The sequence below is a fragment of the Psittacula echo genome (assembly GCF_963264785.1).
Source record: "Psittacula echo genome assembly, chromosome: 5".
NCBI classification, from domain to species: domain Eukaryota; kingdom Metazoa; phylum Chordata; class Aves; order Psittaciformes; family Psittacidae; genus Psittacula; species Psittacula echo.
Window position 1 is genome coordinate 60,099,184 of NC_137739.1, and position 21,465 is coordinate 60,120,648.

Sequence of the window (21,465 nt, forward strand, 5' to 3'; positions counted from 1 at the left end):
CCCCACTCCTTGGAACATTTCTCTCTGTACATCTGTCCCTCAAATCCTTATCAACCTAAGCGCCAATGATTAGAAAGTAGGGAAATTCTATGCAACCCCTGAATTATTCACCATACGTTTCTGGAATTCTGCCCACTAGGCTGACTTTCAGCATGGACAGACTGCTAACTCCATCCTACAGAGAAAGAGAGCAGACCACACTACGAAAAATCATTGAATCATAGAATAGTTAGGGTTGGAAAGGACCTTCAGATCATCTAGTTCTAACCCCCCTGCCATGGACAGGGACAACTCGCACTAAACCATGCCAGCCAGGGCTCTGTACAATCCGGCCTTGAACACTGCCAGGGATGGAACATTCACAGCTTCCTTGGGCAACCCATTCCAGTGCCTCTCCACCCTCACAGTAAAGAATTTCTTCCTTATACCCAATCTAAACTTTCCTTGTTTAAGTTTTAACCTGTTACCCCTTGTCATGTCACTACAGTCCCTAATGAAGAGTTCCTCCCCAGCATCCTTGTAGGCCCCCTTCAGATACTGGAAGGCTGCTATGAGGCCTCCATGTAGCTTTTCTGGGCTGACAGCACATACTGCCAGCTCATGTTAAGTTTCTCATTGGCCGACAGCCCCAAGTCCTTCTCCACAAGGCTGCTCTGAATCTCTTCTCTGCCCAAACTGTAGCTGTGCCTGGGATTGCCCTGTGCCAAGGAGCGCCCACGTGTAGGACCTGGCACTTTGCTTTGTTGAACTTCATGAGGTTGGCATCTGTGCACCTCACAAGCGTGTCGAGGTCCCTCTGGATGGCATTCCTTCCCTCCAGCGTATCAACCGAACCACACAGCTTGGTGTCATCAGCAAACTTGCTGAGGGCGCACTCAATCCCACTGTTCATGTCACTGACAAAGATGTTGAACAAGACCGGTCCCAACACCGATCCCTGAGGGACACCACTCGTTACCCGTCTCCAGCCGGACATTGAGCCATTGACCACAACTCTTTGCGTACGGCCATCCAGCCAGTTCTTTATCCACCGAGTGGTCCACCCATCAAATTGATGTCTCTCCAATTTAGAGGCAAGGATGTTGTGTGGGACAGTGTCGAACGCTTTGCACAAGTCCAGGTAGATGCCATCAACTGCTCTACCCCTGTCCATCAGTTCCATAGCCCATCGTAGAAGGCCACCAAATTGGTCAGGCAGGATTTGCCCTTAGTGAAGCCAAGCAGATGTTCTCACATAAGGGCTTTTCTGATTCTGGATTTATTTTGAGCTGTCAAGTGAGTCAGCATTTCCAGAGCAAGTTAATAGTACTTCCAATCCAAAAATCAGGTAATTTTCAGGGTCACTGATTTTTCCTTGCAGGAAAAAGTCAGTGACTAGTAGGTATTGGATGTGAAACTATAAAAAATGAAGCAAAGAAGTGGAATATACAATGGTGTGGCTGCACGCACCTAACCTTAGTAAAATTAAAACGTTCTTAATTTTTGAGACAAGATTCTCCAATTAATTTTCAAAAATCTACTTTTTTTCCTGTGTGTATTTGTATATTTTATACTAATTAAACATGAGTTCTCTGAATGTTAGTACTACTTTTTTTTTCCTCAAATATACCAGTCAATATACCCTTTTGCTAAAGATACAAGCTGTTCTTTTCAAGTTTAGAAGAAACAACCAAATTTTGCAGACATAAGCTCGTTGATGGAAATAGAAACACGCTATGTCACATCTGTCCTATTCTGTACAGAAAAAAGTGCAGCTGAGACTTTCCAGGTGATAGAACTAGAGCAAATACTAGCTGTTTGTTTGCTCTTACATTTTTCTAAGAATATAAGCCATTCAGCACTAGCGAAGGAACCACTCTTGCATGAGCAATCAGGTCCCATCCTGTACCCTCATGTTCTGAGGGCACAGCTTTTTAGAACGAGAATCCCTCAAAAGTCAATCCTTTCACTGGTGTCTCAGGCTTGGATGGTATGAAGACTCTTGCCTTGGGTAGCAGCATTAGGGCAACAAGCTTTGCTTCCCAAGAACCAATGGAGAGAAAACAGGACTTGTTTCGTGCAGAGCATCAAAAGGACAGTGATATTTGACCACTTTATCTGTGGGCTGAGCTCAAACAAGCAACCTAGAGAAAGAAGCCATAATACCTTCTGATTCATTAACTCTCTCAGAGTGGTGGTCAGATGTCACATATTTTGAGTGTCTAGTTTGTAATTTACTTCTTGGAAGACTTCATCAAAATTCTGAGACATAGAACATTTAAAATTGTTTTCAGTCCCTGCCTGACTTTGCCCTATTAAGCATTACACTACAGACCACAGGTAGAAGAAGCAGGCATGCCTATTGAACAGCAACATCCTTCAGTGACCTCACAACATCACCCATTCAAGAAAACTGACCTCCAGTTTACCAGCTGTCAGCATATACTTGATCTCTGTACTGGACCCTTCAGGAAAAACAAAACAAAAACCCCCCAACCATTAAAAAACAAAACATAAAAGAAAAAATCCCTACATTCCACCCTTCCCAAACAAAACTCCTCTAAGATTTCCCAGAAATCAATACAAGTTATCCTAGTCCTTCACTGCGTATTTTCCTTTGCTTCCTAACTGGAAACAAAATCTCAAAGCCACCAGTTCTGGTGTTTACCTATTTAGCAGCAGATGCACAGACAACATTTATCTGCAGAATAATGTTAGGTCTCTCACTTTATGGCTAGATATGCGCTTGAACAACACATCAACTCTGCAGAAACACAGAGGAGTACCTAAGTGACATATGGGTCACACCTTCAGACTTGCCATGTTAATTTAAATTAAAGGGAATGCCTTTTTTGCATATCCTCCTTATAAACAGCAAGCAAACTTTAAAAGAAAAAAAAAATAGGGAATTTAGAACCTGAGTCAATTAGGAAAACTAATTATTAATTATAATTATTATCATTTGAGTAAATAATAAGAAATGTTAGCAGGAAAATACCCACTCTACAAAAGAAGATAGGCTGAGGAAGTTGGGGCTGTTCAGCCTGGAGAAGAGAAGGCTGCATGGAGACCTTATAGCAGCCTTCCAGTATCTGAAGGGGGCCTACAAGGATGCTGGGGAGGGACTCTTCATCAGGGACTGTAGTGACAGGACAAGGGGTAACGGGTTAAAACTTAAACAGGGGAAGTTTAGATTGGATATAAGGAAGAAGTTCTTCACTGTAAGGGTGGTGAGGCACTGGAATGGGTTGCCCAGGGAGGTTGTGAATGCTTCATCCTTGACGGTGTTCAAGGCCAGGTTGGATGAGGCCTTGGGTGGCATGGTTTAGTGTGAGTTCTCCCTGCCCATGGCAGGGGGGTTGGAGCTGGATGATCTTAAGGTCCTTTCCAACCCTAACTATTCTATGATTCTATGATGAAAACAGTAAGTTCCTAAGGAATCACACACATCTAAGGCAATCTATTTGTTCTTTGTACATTTTTAAAATGCCACAGTACTTGACAAAGGTGTTTAAGATGACTGTTGGCATCCTGCTAGGATAATCTTCACTAGTTCTTACACATGAAGATCAACAAACTTATGCCATTTGCTTCTAACAGTTATAAAAGCCTCTAAGGTGTGTTGGCCTCTTCATTTTGCAGCACAGTACAAGTCTCGTTTATTACTTTACCATGTGTCTGGTTTGCTGAGAATTTTGGGGTTCTTTTGGGGTTGTTTTGGGGTTGTTTTAGTTTTGGGGTTTTTTTTTTGGCAAAGCACTGATTTCCCCTAAATATGTTATGACTTCCAGCTTTAGTCTGTTCAGGATGTCTTTATGTTGTAAACTCTCTCAGCAAATCTTACTTTTCTTTTAGCCAGTTCTACATTGCAGAGGTTGATTCTGTAACTCAAAAAGCTCTAGCAGAAAGCTCTAATCAGAAGTGGCACAGGCAGAAAGCTAAGAGAATCCCATCATCACAAGAAGTGAATGCAGTGCTTCATCTCTCTGACTCACTGATATTTTTACTAGTCACTTTGCATAATCAACAGTACTCATAGATATTTGGAGTTCAGATGCTGTCTGCTCGAGGAAAGGTCAACAGCCCTTTTACAGTGCTCAGGCCATCACTGGGGCTCAGCTGCGAGTAACAGGGAGTTTTCAATTTTGACAGCCTACAGGGGCTGGCTTTCTGAAAAAAGAGTACTTCTGTGTGCTGCCTGCTACAGGCAGGTTCTGTAGTCACTACAAGCAAGGTTCTACATAAGCTTCACATCAGAACAGAACAAAACCCTCTAGGAATTAATAAAAAAAGGAGGAAAGTGCTTCCAACTTTCTTCTCTACCACAGGTTATTTTCAAGGTCTTGATGATTCTTTCCTCATTCAGTCTGGAGTCACATGTGTCCCTGCAGTTGGGCAGTGATTTTACATGTTTCCTTGCTCAGTCATCACCCTTACACTCCATTTTATATTGCCCCACATACAAACTACTATTCTTTGCTTATTTTGCCAAACCATCTGCCCCAGGATTATTTTTATAATGCCAAGCCAAGCAGGGCCCAACCCCTGACTGAAGGCCCTTGGCACTGTTGTCAAAACAGAAGTAATTTGTTATTTATTACTCAATATCTCCTAGGTACCTACACAAATACAGCCCAGAAAAACAGCTACTGAATCTGAACAAACAGATATATCTTACTGTACCATCCAAAACATTTGGTTGAATAACCTTCATTTACACTTAGCTTGCATGAGTTAAGGAATAGGGATTATATCTTCTGTATTTTGGATACTGTCTTGGGACTAATCATGTTTAGTGTTTAAATTAATAACACATCACAAGAATTATGACAGCAATGATAGAATTGGAAAACACAAAGAGGATACAATATAGAAAGCAACAGGCTGATCATGACAACTAGGAAAACAGAAATATGGCAGAAGTCAGTAAACAAAGGCTGAAAATACCACAATGGTAACAGAGTTCTGCAGCACGGTAGAAGCCTGTCAACCAAGCAGCTTGAGACAAAGACTTGGGTGTATGAGGCAGCCACAGGATAACAGCGTGAAAAGGTGCCAGTGTGAAATACTAGAAGTCAAGTGACAAAAGAAGAAGTTTCCAACAGGGAGGAAAACAACAGAGACTTTAGCAGCTGTGCTGTACACAGCTACAGCAGGGTCTCCTCTGGCACCTTGTGTAGTCTCCTCTATTCAACAAAAGCCATTCAAACTGGAACAGAAAATTACTATTGAGATGATCAATAAAAAAATCCTAATTTACAACAGAAGACTAACAGACTTAGTTTGTTTAATCTAGCAAATCAAAAACTGAGAGGAGATGAAGTTACTTGCTATAAAAACAGTAGAGAGAACAGAATAGAGAAAACCTATTTTAGTTAGAGAATAATGTTGGCACAAGAATACCTGCGTATAAATTGGCTGTAAGTTTACAAAAAAAAAAAAAAAAAAGTGAAAGCATTCCTGGCAATTGGAGCACAGAGATTTTGGCACAGCCTGGCAGGGCTCAAAACAGTGTTCAGACCAAGTCCTACAGCAAAAGCTTGAATGCTTTGATGGTTATGAGAAGATTTGTCTAAAGGATCCAGGGACCTTCCACTACTCCAGTTCCAATACCAGGTTCTCCCTCAACTGCATTGAGATTGATAATATTTTCATGCCTATATAATATTACTACTTGATGCTTCTGTTGCAAGAATGACTTTCTTTTGATTCCTTGGGTTACACTAAAGAAACAGGTGCAGAGAAATGTCCAACTAATGAATAAAAACATTAAAAAGCAAAATTATGGTAGGTATCCAGCTTATTTCTGAAAGAAGAAAACTAGCATAATAAAATTAATGGATCTGAAAATCTTCAAATCTACAAGGCCTTTTTTAAAAAAGCAAACAAGCCAAATCCCTCACCATATTCAAAGTCTTTTGGGCACAAAAAGATGCATAATGGAATTTTCAAATGCATTAAGATATCATGTTTAATCAGAATTCACTTCAAGACGATCTAAATCCTTACTCCACCTAGGTAACTTTCAATATGCCATTACATGTCTATTCGTATCCTAGATAAACAAGATACCTTTAAAATATGATCTATGGTGATGGCACAATAAAACCAGTAATTACAATTAATACCTTCTTCAATAAGCCAGAATTATATTTTGCTATGTATTGGACATGTCAAAATTATATTTTGGCATAGTTATTTTTTCCTTCTACATGTTATTTTTCATTAACTACAGGTAAGCATTTTTAAAAAGGAAAACATTCAAATGAATCCTAATTGCCAAATGCAGCTTTATATAGTCTCCAATAACCCTCAGTTAGCAAATGCTTCATTATTTATTAATAAAATATAATCTCTAAGAATCTGAACAACATGATACAGTAAGCAATTGTATAAAGCCATAAATGCTTAAATGAGTGTGCGGCATAGCCTTCACTGAAAAGAAGTCTTTTCTGCAACAGCCTTTCCCTCTTTTCAAATTAACTTGTCATGATTATTAACAAAAAAGTCAAAGGAAAACACACATCTAGAAAAACGAACACGGGACAGAAATGGAAAACTACTTCAATAACTAATTTCTGATTTTGAAAGCATGATAAAACTTTGCCATTTAGAGGAGTCCAGTAAGGTCTTTTTTTTTTTTCAGTTGCTTTCAAACAAATGAGAAGTTAACATTCAAATTTTTCTCCAGGGAATGAACTTTTAAAAAATTAAAGCCACAGTTCTCACCCAATTGTATGCCTCACCAACCCAGAGCTATATTGTGCTAAACAAGATTTGCAATAACTGCCAAAAAAAAAGAGGTAACACTACAAAGACCCCTGCAGTTTCTTCAGTGTGACTAAAAAATTTCTGCTCATGAGGTGGCTTTTCTTAAGGTTTAACTGTCTGAATATTCTCCCTCCTAAAAAATAAACAGTTCTCAATTTCAACAGAAGCACCACTTTTTTTTTTTACCTTTATTCATTTGATTTCAAGCGGAACAATTTAATTTTCTCTAAGAAATACATATATTATAGGCTGGAGATATTCTCAAAACCAATGTTATGAGTACAATTGATTTCAAAGTGGAAAAAATATAATGGGAACTTGAACCATGAGTGCATTTGCACTTTTTCTTTCTTCAGGGGATGCCAAGCTCTCAGCACTGAACTCTCGTAACTCTGCAGAGAAGTAAACTGGCAACTGAGAGAAGTGGATAGTATGAGAAGAAGGAATGTGGTGGACCTAACATGCAAAAAAGTGTCAGAGACGTTCACCATGTTAAAAAATTGCAGCCTGTTGATCTGCAAAAGACTCAACAACGGCAATTTGATATTTAAGATTGAGATACTAATATTAATTTTTTCCTAGTAGGTCTACTACATGACCGGTAGAGCTTCTGAATTTGTATAATGCAGACCTTTTTTAGCTAAAAAATATTTCAGAGCTAAAAGTTTCCCTTGCAAAAACAAGAGCTACAAGAAAACATTATCGGCATATGAAAATAAAAAATGGACTGACCTTGCTTTTAATGATGAGAGCAGGGAGACAGAACAACAATAGAAACACTACTTGCCTGGTTCACTGATGATCTGCTCAAGCCAAATAAGCTAGCAGCTGCAATATATAATTGGATATAGAGCTATATGGATGTGGAAAATACTGGAGTTTTTTAAGTTACAACAAAAAGGCCTAAAGAGCTCACTACCTCCAACTCCCCCGTAATTTTCCCAGTTCCTATTTTATTTTTTTTAAACAAGTCCCAACCTGCCTAAAAGAGAATCAACTTTCAACTGTGGTATGCAGAAATATGTGATAGAACATCTCATCTAAAAACCTTGAAAATCAAGGATTGTGACTATAACCAGTTATGAAACTTAATATGCAATGTATGCATTGCAAATCCATAGGCACTGTAATTTTAGCATCTCAAAACTGCCCCTTGTTACATGCTGCTTTTTCAGCCTATTTTGCATGTGTTAAGGTGGCTGCTATTTTCAAGCAAATCTATCAAACTTGAATGTTTACCAGAGATATGACACTGTTATGCTATAATAATGAAACAGAAGTGCTAGAAAGGCAAATAAGAATTTATCATGACATATGGAAAAATAAGTAAAATTCTGCAGCTGATACTTCCCATCCTCTGTGATAAAAATACATATTTTAAATGTATTCTATAATCAATATTTTACACTAACATAAACTGAAGTAGCACATTATTTATATACTATGCTCTCCTATTTTTGTTTTAGCTGATGAATTTGTGTTGAAACATGTCCCTCTAATGGAAGTATGACTTTGCACAATAAATCATTTATTAACTCCTTCTTTCAAAGTCATATATACGAAGCACAGTTGCACGCTTAGTCATTGTAAGTAACTATCCTTTGCAAGTGAGAAAAAATTGTGACATGGTGCATCAGTTCAAAATAAGCCATTACATCAAAAAAAAGAAAAAAAAAAAAGAATAAACATAATTCTATGCCTGTAATTACAGACACAGATGCATTTTAATGCAAGGATTTTGAAGGGTGTTCATATTATAAGGTTTAAAACCAACTGGATTGACTACCAACATTTATAAGTAAAGATAATTTTCTGTAAAAGAATCTATATTTTTTTTAATTGGAAAAGAAACTGTATGTATCTAAGTTGTTTCCAAAATGCAGAATACAAACCGACTTATCTTGCTTTCTCTAATAATACAATTCTTTTGAATCATAAAAAGTGTGTTTCTCAAATATTTTCACAATAAAACTTCCTAGCAGCTCAGGATGGATTTTTTTAAATGAGGACACAGCTAATAGTACTACAGCTGATCACTCACTAAACCAAACCAAAGCAACTGATAAGTGGTGACCTTGGCAGGGGGGCTGGGTAGATGATCTTCAGAGGTTCCTTCCAACCCTAACTGTGAGAAACTACGGACTAGGATATTGTTTATTAAGACTTATACTAAACCCAATGTAAAGGTCGGATAACAACTGATGTGAAATCTCTTAAGCAAGCACAACCGACGCCGCTTATCTCTTAAGCAAGTATAACCGACGGGGTCAACCATAGGACAAAGGAGGAAGACTTCCGAACCCCTAGTAATAGCTGGAACATGCGCAGAGTATCTCCACCACTCTATGAACACGGAAGTCAGGATGTATAAAAAGGGACAGTCTGATTTACTCCGTACGGTAGTTGGCGGAGCGCAGACTCCCCTGCCGTCCAGCGCTGTCTTTGCTCAGATTCTACTGCTACAATTAATAAAATTGTAATTGGAATTACGATCCATTGTGGTCTCAATTTATAACACTAACAATACTGTGATTCTGTGATGAATGAATATGAACCAGCACCTGCAAGTGAGAAAAAAGCCAGCACTTTTGTTCACTGCCCGTCCCAAACCACTGTCTGCTCTACGTGTCCCTTCCTGCCTGTCACCCCCGCTCGCCTCCCTCACTCCCAACACACCCTGAAATGGAGCATTGTGCTCTGTATCACTGCTGAAGCAAGCTTCCAGCCCCAGTTTGTTATTTCTTTACCCTTCCCCCAATGCCAACATACCCCCTGAGGTATCCAATTGCTTCCCCTGCTGCAAAACACTTGTTGCTAGGAGAAAACCTACTGCTTGGCAACAGATTTTTAAAACAACAACTCTGGCTTTGTTACTCACTGAACTTTACATTGCCAGCATGAAATAAGGAACCCGTGTCCTTGTTACCGCATCTGTGTATTTATAACCCCTTGAAAATGACTGACCCCTTACAAGAGGGATGTGCTTGCCTTTTAGTTTGTTACTGTTCACAGCTGATAATGCAGAAAGGTTCAAAACAAAAGTTTTGGGTTTTTTTTAAATTGCTGATTGTAGCCTTCCACTGAGATGGAAGCTCCTGGGCAGGAGCTGTCCTGTTAGGACAACATGATCTTGCAATAGTCTGCTGTAATTTCGATTTACACTTTATGTGAACATTCTAACCGCTTATAAAAACATTCTATGACCATCACACTATATTGTGAGAACTAATTTGACTAGCAAGCATGTTGGAAACAAAACACCTTACTAATGGAGTGAAACAGCAAGTGACTTCAGAGATTATCTAACTTTTTGTCTCCATCTGAAAATTACAAGGCCCTGTTTTTCATTAATGACAGTTTTTCTTAAAAAATCACAGTGAACATACAAGTGATATGTGGCTGCTGGAAACAGTAATAAGAAAAATTGATCAAATGTTCTAAAGAAGAAATCAATCTGAAGTCAGGCGAATAGCTTGTGCATCAAAATAAAATCAGAGTTGTAGACCCAGTACTAGGTTCTGTGGTTCAAATTTGTAACTAGTAGAACTGTCAGGCTTCAAATTGAGTACTTAGGAGATCTTTAGCTAGATTGTCACTAGTGAAAACTTGCACTTGTAGTCCATACTTGTAGTCCATACTTATACGCATTCAATGCTACAGAAACAAGAACTTGTCTGAACTTTCGAGATTATGGCAAAGGAATCAGAAGTGAACGATACTCTTCTGAAGTACCTTTTTTGCATTTATGCATGTGCATTTCTCTCAGATATTCTGAAAAACGCTGTATTAAATATTCAGAGCTAGAATGGCAGTATAAAAGACGACCAGTAGTTTCATTACTAAAACAAAACAGAAATTCAAAGATTAAAGCACATTATTCACAGTTTTATTCCTTCTGCCCTTAGCCAAAGAGACTTTTGCATATACATACATATGCTATAAGTACAGTTCATGTCACTGTTTCAGAAGTGTTGACACAACAGCAGCACATTCTACACTGGCATTGCAGTAACCGCTAAGAAGAGGAGGTTATTTTCAATATAGGATTAATAACTATATTTCTGTAACATCCCAGGAAATGGACCATTTCCTCCCTCAAAAAGAAGATGTGAACTGCCATCTGCTCCTCAGCCTCAACACAGTACAATGGGGAAAGCCATCCTCACAGAAGTTTGCAGAAACCTCCCTGCATGAGAGAAAATGCACCCTCTTTCTCCCCTCCCTGGACTCTTAAATGAAAGGCAGAAGTTGTAGGTAGCCTGCTAACCTGTCAGTCTGACAGGACAGCTGCCAGCAGGCCTGTCTTTAAGGGAAGGCTATTTTGAGCACGAAGTGAAGACATACACCCTCCCATCTGTGCACCATCAGGCGGAGATCAGAAGAGCCAAACCCTAACCATTGGTTAAGAAAGGACTTTTAGCACTTTCAGAAAAATAAAACAGAACACTTCTTTATATACCAACTTAGCTTTCACAAAACCTGAAGTTAAATATAATGAAAACTAAGGAAAAAAGCTGTGGACAATTAAAGAGAGAAACCCAAATAGCAATATTTGAAAAATCATGGCAGCCAGGTGAAGCTCCTAATGACTGGAAAAAGGGAAATATAACTCTCATTTTCAAGAAGGGGAAAATGGAAGACCAAGAAACTACAGACCAGTCTCACCTCTGTGCCTGACAGGATCATGGAGCAGATTCTCCTGGAAACCATCCTAAGGCACATGAAGAACAACAAGATGGTTGGTGACAGTCAATATGGCTTCACTAAGGGGAAATCTAGACTGATCAATTTGGTGGCCTTCTACGATGGGCTATGGAACTGATGGACAGGGGCAGAGCCGTTGATGTCATTTACCTGGATTTGTGCAAAGCGTTCGACACTGTCCCACACAACATCCTTGTCTCTAAATTGGAGAGACATCAATTTGATGGGTGGACCACTTGGTGGATAAAGAACTGCCTGGATGGCCGCACGCAAAGAGTTGTGGTCAATGGCTCAATGTCCGGCTGGAGACGGGTAACGAGTGGTGTCCATCAGGGATCGGTGTTGGGACCGGTCTTGTTCAACATCTTTGTCGGTGACATGAACAGTGGGATTGAGTGTGCCCTCAGCAAGTTCACCGATGACACCAAGCTGTGTGGTTCGGTTGATACCCTGGAGAGAATGGATGCCATCCAGAGGGACCTCGACACGCTTGTGAGGTGGGCTGATGCCAACCTTATGAAGTTTAATCATGCCAAGTGCAAGGTCCTACCCCTGGGTTGGAGCAATCCCAGGCACAGCTACAGGTTGGGCAAAGAAGAGAAGGACTGTGGAGAAGGACTTGGGGGTGTTGGTTGATGAGAAACTTAACATGAGCTGGCAATGTGCGCTTGCAGCCCAGAAAGCCAACCGTATCCTGGGCTGCATCAAAAGGAATGTGACCAGCAGCTCAAAGGAAGTGATCCTGCTCTTCTGCTCTTGTGAGACCTCACTTGGGAGTATTGTGTACAGTTCTGGTGTCCTCAACGTAAGTAGGACATGGAACTGTTGGAGCAAGTTCAGAGGCGGGCCATGAGGATGATAAGGAGGCTGGAGGACCTCCCATATGAAGACAGGCTGAGAAAGTTGGGGCTGTTCAGCCTGGGGAAGAGAAGGCTGCGTGGAGACCTCACAGCAGCCTTCCAGTACCTGAATGGGACCTACGAGGATGCCAGAGAGGGACTATTCATCAGGTACTGTAGCGACAAGACAAGGGGTAATGAGTTTAAACTTTAACAGGGGAAGTTCAGGTTAGATATAAGGAAGAAGATTTTTACTGTGAGGGTGGTGAGGCACTGGAACAGGTTGCCCAAAGAAGTGGTAAATGCTCCATCCCTGGCAGTGTTAAATGCCAGGCTGGACAGAGCCTTGGGTGACATGGTCTGGTGTAAGGTGCTCCTGCCCATGCCAAGGGGTTGGAACTAGATGATCTTAAGGTCCTTTCCAACCATAACTATTCTAGGACTCCACAATTTTCGAAAATGAAACAAAACCAAACCAAACCAAAACAAAAAGAAAACAACATTGAAAATAATTTACACCCCCTCCTTAAATTAATTTAACACCCCTAACATTAATGTACCTCAAGAAATCAGCTTTTTCTAATCCTGATCTGGAAGCAAACAGATTTATACAATTAAGTATCACCTATCTTTTATAATTCAACTCCATATAAGCCTATCAGGTTTTCTCACAACTATGCTTTTGGGAATCATTGTTAAGTTTTTATTTCAAACTTGTAAAAAATTACGTATTTTCTATTTAATTAACATGAGCTCAGAAGAGCCCTCTTAGGTGATTCATTTTGCTCCCTTGTTGTTACAGAAAACCTTAGCACAGGATTTCTTGTTCCACAGTGTTTAGACTGTAAGTGCTAGGAATCTCTCCAAATCATATACCCAAATTTTTCCCTAGCCAGTTTGTTTTCATTTGTTCCAGTGCCAAAGTCACCTAGACTTTTTTGATTATGCATATTCCTCTCATGTCTACAAGAAGCATGTATTATTATTAAAGTTTCCTGCTCCTCCCAGGAAACGCTTCAGAGACTTTGCAGTGTGTAGCACTGTTCAGTCACCTCAGTGTTCAGTGTATAAAGATAACATTGACGCAAAGCTACAGGCCAGTTTGTCATCCAGTCACTTTACTTGGGACTGCAAGAGAATCACAGGGCCAGCCCGGGAAGAATCCCCAAATGAAACCTATGCTTTAGTTCACACTGAGGGCATACGTGCCCTATTGTCCATCCTCAGCTGGTTTTACTGGGCGTGGCAGTCTCTGGGGAGTATTCTGGGGACATGAAGCAACCAGTGGAGCATGAACATCGCCATCTTCCATAGGAGAAGGAGAAATCTGTAGGCTTACAAGACTAATGGTGAGACTGCACTGTTGACAAGATGATAGCACTGATAACTGCAACAACATGATATCTTCTGTTGGGCCCAGCCAGCTCATGAACAATGAAGATGTAGCTCTTGTAGAAAAATGGAGATACAGCTCAGATCAACTAATATCTCAGCTTTTTGTCCTCCCCTGTAATTTCTATACCCAGTCTTGCTCTTGCATTTTGTATTTGTTAAAATCATCATACTTCTTTTTCTGAAGGGTCTGCAAGTCTTACTTTCAATCAAACTGACACTTTGCTCCTGCAACTGCTCTTCCCAAGTAAAGGTAGCATATTAACTACCCTACAATATTTTAACTTAGGTTTCACTAAGTATTACTGGGCTAATGAGATTTGCTATTTCATCTACTAGTTCTTCCAGAATTGTGGCAAATTGCCCCATACTCTTCCACCAGCATGTCTTTGACACCATTTCCATAACTGCATTTCCACTACTAATTTCACCTTTGCCATCCACAATAAACATTACATTCCTATTACAGATTGAGGCAAAACATGAGTTTAATGTGGTTATGGTTTAAAATGGTTACTCATCATTGCACTGAATGACACAGCATGTTAAATCACATGCTGTGGTTGGTTTATGGCTCATGAATTCCAAATTCCAAACTATATGATAAATTAGTGCATAATGTTGGAATATGCAGAGAAACTGTAATTCCAAATGCATTTCTCTCTCAGTCCTTTCCTTTGGCTTACTATTGTCAGCTGACAAGCAGCTGAAGCAGATTTGAATCCTGCTTCCCAGAATGTCAGAATCTTGTCCATTTCAGTCACTTTCTAGTTCACTGGAGCACAGTTGGCAGCAAGAACACAAGGATGTCAGAAAAGGCACTCCCACACAAAGCTAGGATTTGATCAGAATGAGCAAATTGGGAAGTTAATGCTCACTGAGTGAAGAGCAGAAATGCAGAATGGCAGCTTCCACTTTCAAAGGTAAGAACTGTAGCAACAGCATGGGTTTGGTGTGGAAGGTGGGAATTCTAGATCGTAAGGTGGCCGCTGAGTCTGCAGCACAATACAAAGATTTTCCACCAGCTATTGTGTTAAATATTCACAGATTTTATCTTCAGCAAAAATATTCAGATATAAATGTTACATTAAAGCAAATCTAATGCACGTGACAGAAAAACTGCACCTACTAATAAAACCTCTTCCAATTTTAAGAAGCTTAGGGGTTGATTCTGCAGCAATGAGATGAGTTTGGATGCCCAGGCTAAAGCTACATCACTTATTTTCAACAAAGATCACCAGCTGCTCACACTACCTTAAAGGAAGTTAAGTTTGACGCATCAATTATTTTAATAGATCTGACAGTGTTCCATACTGTTTTAGACTTTATATCAAGAACAGTTATTTCTGGCAGCTGTAACCTACCAAATTCTGGCTAGGCATTCAATTAACATGACAAAGCATCATCACAGACTGCAATTCTGTCATAGCATTTCACAGCCCTCTGGTAAGTCTTTGGGTCCATGATCCTCACAATGCCATCTGTTCTGATGCCATTGTGGCTATCACTTTTTCAAATGGTCATAAATTAAAAAACAGACAGAATCCCAAAGAAGCAATTGTCAGCTGTCAGGACAAACTGTAACAAGGACCACGAAAAAAAAGGGAAATCGAAACGGCTCTGCAGCTAATAGAGGCTCACTTGTCTAACATTTGTAACCACATCTGCCTTAATTTGCTACATCCCCCCTTTAGCAAAAAAACAGTTTTGTTTTTAAATGAGAGAATATACTTTTTTAACTATGTCTTTATTTTAAATTACTTATTTAAACGTAGCGAAAACAGCTTACCAGCAGAGAATGGCAATAGCAGTCCTCTTTTTTAGTAGGTAAGATCACCTCTAACAGAAGACAAGTATTTTTCCAGAGTGCTAACTCAGTCTTTGTCCATGTAGATTTAGAGCTCTGAAACTATTTTCACACAGTGTATTGTACAGAAGAAATCCTGAATCATAGAATCAGCAAGGTTGGAAAAGACCTTCAAGATCATCAAGTCCAACCATCCTTCAACATTAACAAGCCCTCCACTAAACCATCTGCATGATTTTTTTTAAAATGTCTATTTCCATAGTCCTTTACTGATAAGGTCTTTATAATGTAATTCACTACTTGGTCTAAGTATATGCTAACTAAAGTAATGTAGCAGAATACAGCATGTATGTTCTGGAATAAAGTTAACTTTTAACAGCTATTTCCAAAAGCACTGACTGTAATAAAGCCTGGTTTGGTTTTCTAATGACTGTGTCTTTTATCCCTGCAGCAGAGAATTTACAAATTCTCCCTCTCATGTGTACTTGCTAATATCTAATAAAAAATTGAAATAATGAAATAGCCTCGGTAGTCTGTCCTCCTGCCTCTATTTTTGTTATACTTTCACAAGCCCAGATGACTCTTTTTTTATTAGTAGTACTTTTATTTTTATATCATTCCTCCTTCTGTCCAGATGAAACTGGCTAAAGAATTGAAAAGTTATGAAGGCAAAGCTGACAAACACACACACAAACAATGATTTCCTAATTTCCTAAGGATGTTGGTCTTAAACAGCAAGCGCAAGATGTGTGATCTAAACAGCGTATCAGTAGTGGCTGAGGGAGATTGAGCACACTGTGCTGCAACAAATTATTTCACCAGCATCACTGATTAAAAAGACAAATCAATGAATTAAAACCCAGAAAGAAATTTAACTCGAATGTTAACTTTAGATATATCCATAAAGGAAACATTCCTAACTTCATTTATGAAATTTAGTTCCTGGAATAAGAGGGAAGCATTTAAAAACTCTGGTATTTTTCATCAAAGTATTAAAAAAAAAAAAAAAATACAAAGAATCAGATGCCTGCAGCCTAATTGGCCTACTACACCATGCTATATTGCTCAAGTATTCTGGGTAGTGTCTTTCCTTGCAGTGCTTAGCTTTTAACAGTGTGAACAATGTTCATGTTTTTATATTTCTGCCAAGTAAGTGCTTTGCTAATGAATTACTTTGCTTGGTTCATCTGAGCAGTACTAAAAGACTGAAGATTTCTTTCAGGTCAAATGCTTTATGTGGCTCTTGAGCATGAACTCTCCATTTTTCTATTCAATTCTGTTTTCATTTCTCCATTTTTCAACTATTCTATGATTTTTACATCTCACTATTTTGCTAATACTTCTTTTCCCTTCAGTTCTACCAGTTCTTAAGAAAGAAAAGCTAGTTCTAAAAGCAACATTAAATCCAATGTAAAGGCAATTTCTTGAAAGCCAGCTTTCTTGAATCACCACAACAGTATCTATTATAATGCAGGATCTCTCATACTTGTGTGAAAAAGCCACATGTATAAACCACATATTTCAGGTCAGAGCTTAGCAGAAAGAAGCTGTAATGCTTATGCGCAGAGCTTTTCCAGTTTCCCAGACTCTGATAAGTGCATCTTAGTACAAAACTACATTCAACTTCAACATCTGGAAAATAACAAGTATTTATAGCCATTCTGACAAAGTTCAAGGTATTAAACTACCCTCTCTGTATACCTCCCACTAATCATAGTGTGGGAGCACAGAGTTACGGTTTGCTACATCTTACCAAAGTGATCTGCTTCCCCAGAAGATACTAGCCCTCTTCAGGAAAATGCTGACCTGAGAAGTCTTACTCAAAACCGTATTTATTGCATATACTGGTAATTACATGATCACTCAAACAACATAACAGCAAAAGGAAATCTATTAAATTAGTTCTCCAAATCTGACTCATGCTACACATGAGTAAATATGCAAGAGTTATATATGTACTCACCAATTCATGTTAGGGGCTATAATATCCTCCAGCTTCCCCCCAGGACATAAACTAAGACTTAGATCTTTTTTAGTTCAAACCCAGCTAGGAGTCTGATTCGTAAGACAGAACAATGCATCAAAGCATAGACCTGGACAGAAGATCCGAGAAAAACTAACAACCCATTATACTGAAAGCAGCATTCCTTTTTCCTTCAGATCATTATCCACAGACTTCATATTTAGTGCTGGTTTGAAGTTAGCTTTTCTAGAATTTTGAACTTTCTACTGAGTAATAATGTAAGATAAGGAACAAAGATCTATGGAATTAGTTTACCTTTATTACCTATAAAAGTACACTATTATGAAACAGTGCTAAGCCTAACTAAGCTCTCAAAATCAGATCAAAAAGGAATCATAGGAACAAAGTACTGATGCCATAGATACTTCTGAAAGTCTGCTCTCCAAGCAGCCATCTTCATCAACCTTCTCAGCTGCAATGACTTAGGAAATACATTCATTGAGCAGATCAAAGACAACATTGACAAAATCTTCCAGAAAGGAATACAGTGGGTGGAAAGAGAGATGTAGGTAAATGTACTGATTTATTATTTAAAAGTATTGAAAGTTCTGCAGAGAATTTGAGACAAGCGCTTCATTTTACTTAGTTGAGCTTAAATGGCTATCAATGAACCACCACATATTTGTTCATTTCAACTGCACACAAAGGCAATAACTGTCAGAAATATAATTTTCAATGTTAAATGATAGAGCTGTTTTAATCATCTACATTTTAATAGGAGGTCCATCAGTGCCAGTACTAAATTTAAATACCATAAGGGAAAACCCTCCTAAATTCTGCCAGTCATTTGTAAGTCAAAACCCCGAAAAGACATCCCACAGGCTCCCTTCAGCAGGCAGTTGGAATATTGATGCTGCTGCCCTAATAAGATTGACTAATACATTTGAGATCCCTGTGGGGAAAATTATTTTCTTCAGAGTGCAAAAGCACTGGGAAGAATAAATACATTAATTAAATGCGAGTCCCATAAATGTGATGCTCAGAATGAGAAATCAAGAGGCTTGTATTGTATTTAAAGCTAGGGAAGTTGCAGCACCTATGCCTCAGTTTCTCCATTTCTCGACTGGGAATAAATAATACCTACTTCAGGGCAAAACATGTTTCAAAATTAACGTGTTCACCACTCAAAGTTGTTATGAAAATAAACCTTACAATCTTTTTAAAACATCTAGACTTTCAATTTAGAAAAAAAGAGATTTCAGTCCTTGTCTTACTATCTGCCACACTAACTGTCTTAAGCTGCCACACTATCTGCAGCTGCTCAACTTAACCAGTTACCTTTTATTCCTCTAAACTTGCTTAATGCTTAAAAATATAAGGAGAGCTGAAACTAAAAAAATGCAGCTATATAGCCAAGTATAAAATACTGAATTTAAGATTTAATCAGCTCTTGCCTCAACAATGTAAAATTCATAGTGCGGAAGTAAAAAAAAAAAGACTATAACTAATGGTATTTTTTTCAAATGCCAAGAACTGTTTGCAAAGTCAGTGTTTTATTAAAATGCACAGGCAAGATTTGTACATATGTGATTATCTGTGGAAACTAAAAAGCTCTTATCTTTTTGCTGTCTATAAATTCCATGCATATTAATACCAGAATTAAAAAGGTGCAGATCAACACTGCACTGCTGACAGAAAAAGTGATGAAAGCCCAAACCAGCTGTTCTCAAGTTTAGCATTTCTAAGTCTCACTCATTATGTATTTTTCCACTCATATCAGTTTAGCCAAGTAACTTCCCAAGATAGAAGCAGCACTAAAAGCATTAATAACTGTAAATCTGCATCCACTATTTTTCATGTAGAGTGAATTTATATTAAACACACAGTTGGTATGTTTACTTACAGATCACAAGAGTACTGGAAAGAGTCTAGTTTTAGAAAACATTCACCCTTGTGCTTTTACACATAGATAACTGAATCAAGCAAATACACTGTACAGCACAGCCTCCGATATAAGCATACCCAGCACCCAGGTTAAGCATGGTCAGGTTCAGTGAGCCTGCAGGGTTGACCAGACTGTTCAATCATTACCCAGTTAAGTGAACATAAATGGAAACTCAGACCATTACAATGCCAAAGTTACAGCATCAATACCAGTTTACTGAGACACTGGCTTATAACGTTAGTGTTGATGTTAACATTACATCACATCATAGCAACACCACAAAAAGACCCTTTACACTCAGCAGAGCACCAGACTAAAAAGGCATCCAGACTTTCTAAGTAAAAGTAAAGGCATTTTATTTTCCGAGACAATATAAAACCAAAACCAGAGATATCAAGATAATCAAGTTGTGAGAACTGTATTATCTCCGTCCTAGAATAGAAAGATAAAAGAAACCTAGCAAGTTAATAGGGGAAGCATTTTTTACTATCAAAAAGTAGTATAGTCTTTGTATTTCAGAAAGAAAATTATTATTTCAGTTTTCTTTAATTACATGCAAAGCCTTAGAACAAATGTTGAAAAAAGGAATGGTTAGCAGTATAGAAAGAGAAAAGTGGAATAAAACACAGTGTGTGTTAATCACTGGTGAGATACTAAGCTACCCTGTACAGTATTTCATTAGATGGATTAATTCCACTGAAAAAAAAATAAAAAGAAAAAAAAAAGTAGAACTAATATGTCTGAATTTTAGTAAAGTTTCAATAAACTGGATATAGGAAAACAAACCGAATTAGAGATGGCACAGAGCAACACAAGAATATGAACGTGAGTTAAGAACTAGTTTGCGCTAGATCCATCCCACCAATAGGGATGGAGGATGTAAGTAGACCTCAAAGTTTAGCCTCAGGCCATATTTTAGTTTAGTTTATTGTCTAATCACATAGGTATCAAGAGTGCTGATGAAATTTGATTGCAATGAAGTTCAGCACAGAACCAGGCCATCCAAAGTCTTTTAGTAAAGAGCTTTCTAGTCCACAGCTTTGACCACAATGGTTTTACTTAATAGATCATCTTCATCTCCTGTTCCCTAACTCTAGTTACAGAAGGCAGAAGTCCATTTTATTGAGAGAAAACATGTCTTGCTTAGCAAGATGCAGTACACAAGGTGGCCAAAGAGCATTCTCCTCTCCCTTACTGAGAAATTAACAGATGGCAGCTTTCTGAAGAATAGTAGCTGCACACAACTTTCTTCATACCATTTGTTGATATTCATTGAAACAATATCCTCTACTATGAATAATAATGGAAAAATAACAAACAATCCTTAGAAAGAAACACAGTTTTCAAAGTCACACAAAACACGCTTTTTAGTGTACACAGAAATATAGAAATACATAGAAAATTCAGATTTTCTATGAATTAAAGTTCACTGAAATAATTGTTTTCTCTGTTAGTTTGATCATCTAGATTTAGAAAATGCCCTGACATAAAATATAGCCTGGCACTATCCTTAAAGGCCATTTCTTTAACTCCATTTAAAACCAGTTAGCTACCAAAACCCTCAGTCTATGCTTAAAGAAAATGAATCTTGGAGAAATTATATTAAGCTATTTGCACATACTAAGTTGATTGAATCCTTCCAAAGTACAAGGTTCAATTAATCTTTAAACTGAAGACTCATGAGGAGGAGAAGGGCTGCTAAGTACAATACTGGCTAGCAGGAAAGTAAAGCTTCAGTAAATGGAAGAAGTCTTCAAATGAAATTTAAAATGAGATGAATTTGACAGATAAGGGGACATAAAAAGACTGTTCCAGACTGGGGATTTGCAGAAAAGACTCTGGTAGAGTAGATAACTTATCTGGGAAATGCAGCTGTTTGACATAACCCTGGGCAAAGCAAGCATTAAAATCATCTCCTCAGGGACAGTTGCTTCCAGATCTCTAGTTTTGCATTAACATAGGCCACTTTCTGCATGATGAGGATAAGATAAAGCACAATTTTAAGAACAAGTTGTTTACAGTTCCTAGTCAGAAAAAAGGAATCATAATTGATTAAGTCACTTCT

General features: G+C 38.4%; 1 protein-coding gene across 2 annotated transcripts in view; it reads right to left on the reverse strand.

Annotated features, from left to right (window-relative positions):
* TTC7B (tetratricopeptide repeat domain 7B) overlaps positions 1 to 21,465 on the reverse strand; it is a gene marked incomplete at its 5' end in the record, with an annotated part of 147,654 nt that overhangs the window by 1,631 nt on the left and 124,558 nt on the right. The gene's annotated exons all lie outside the window — the stretch shown is intronic.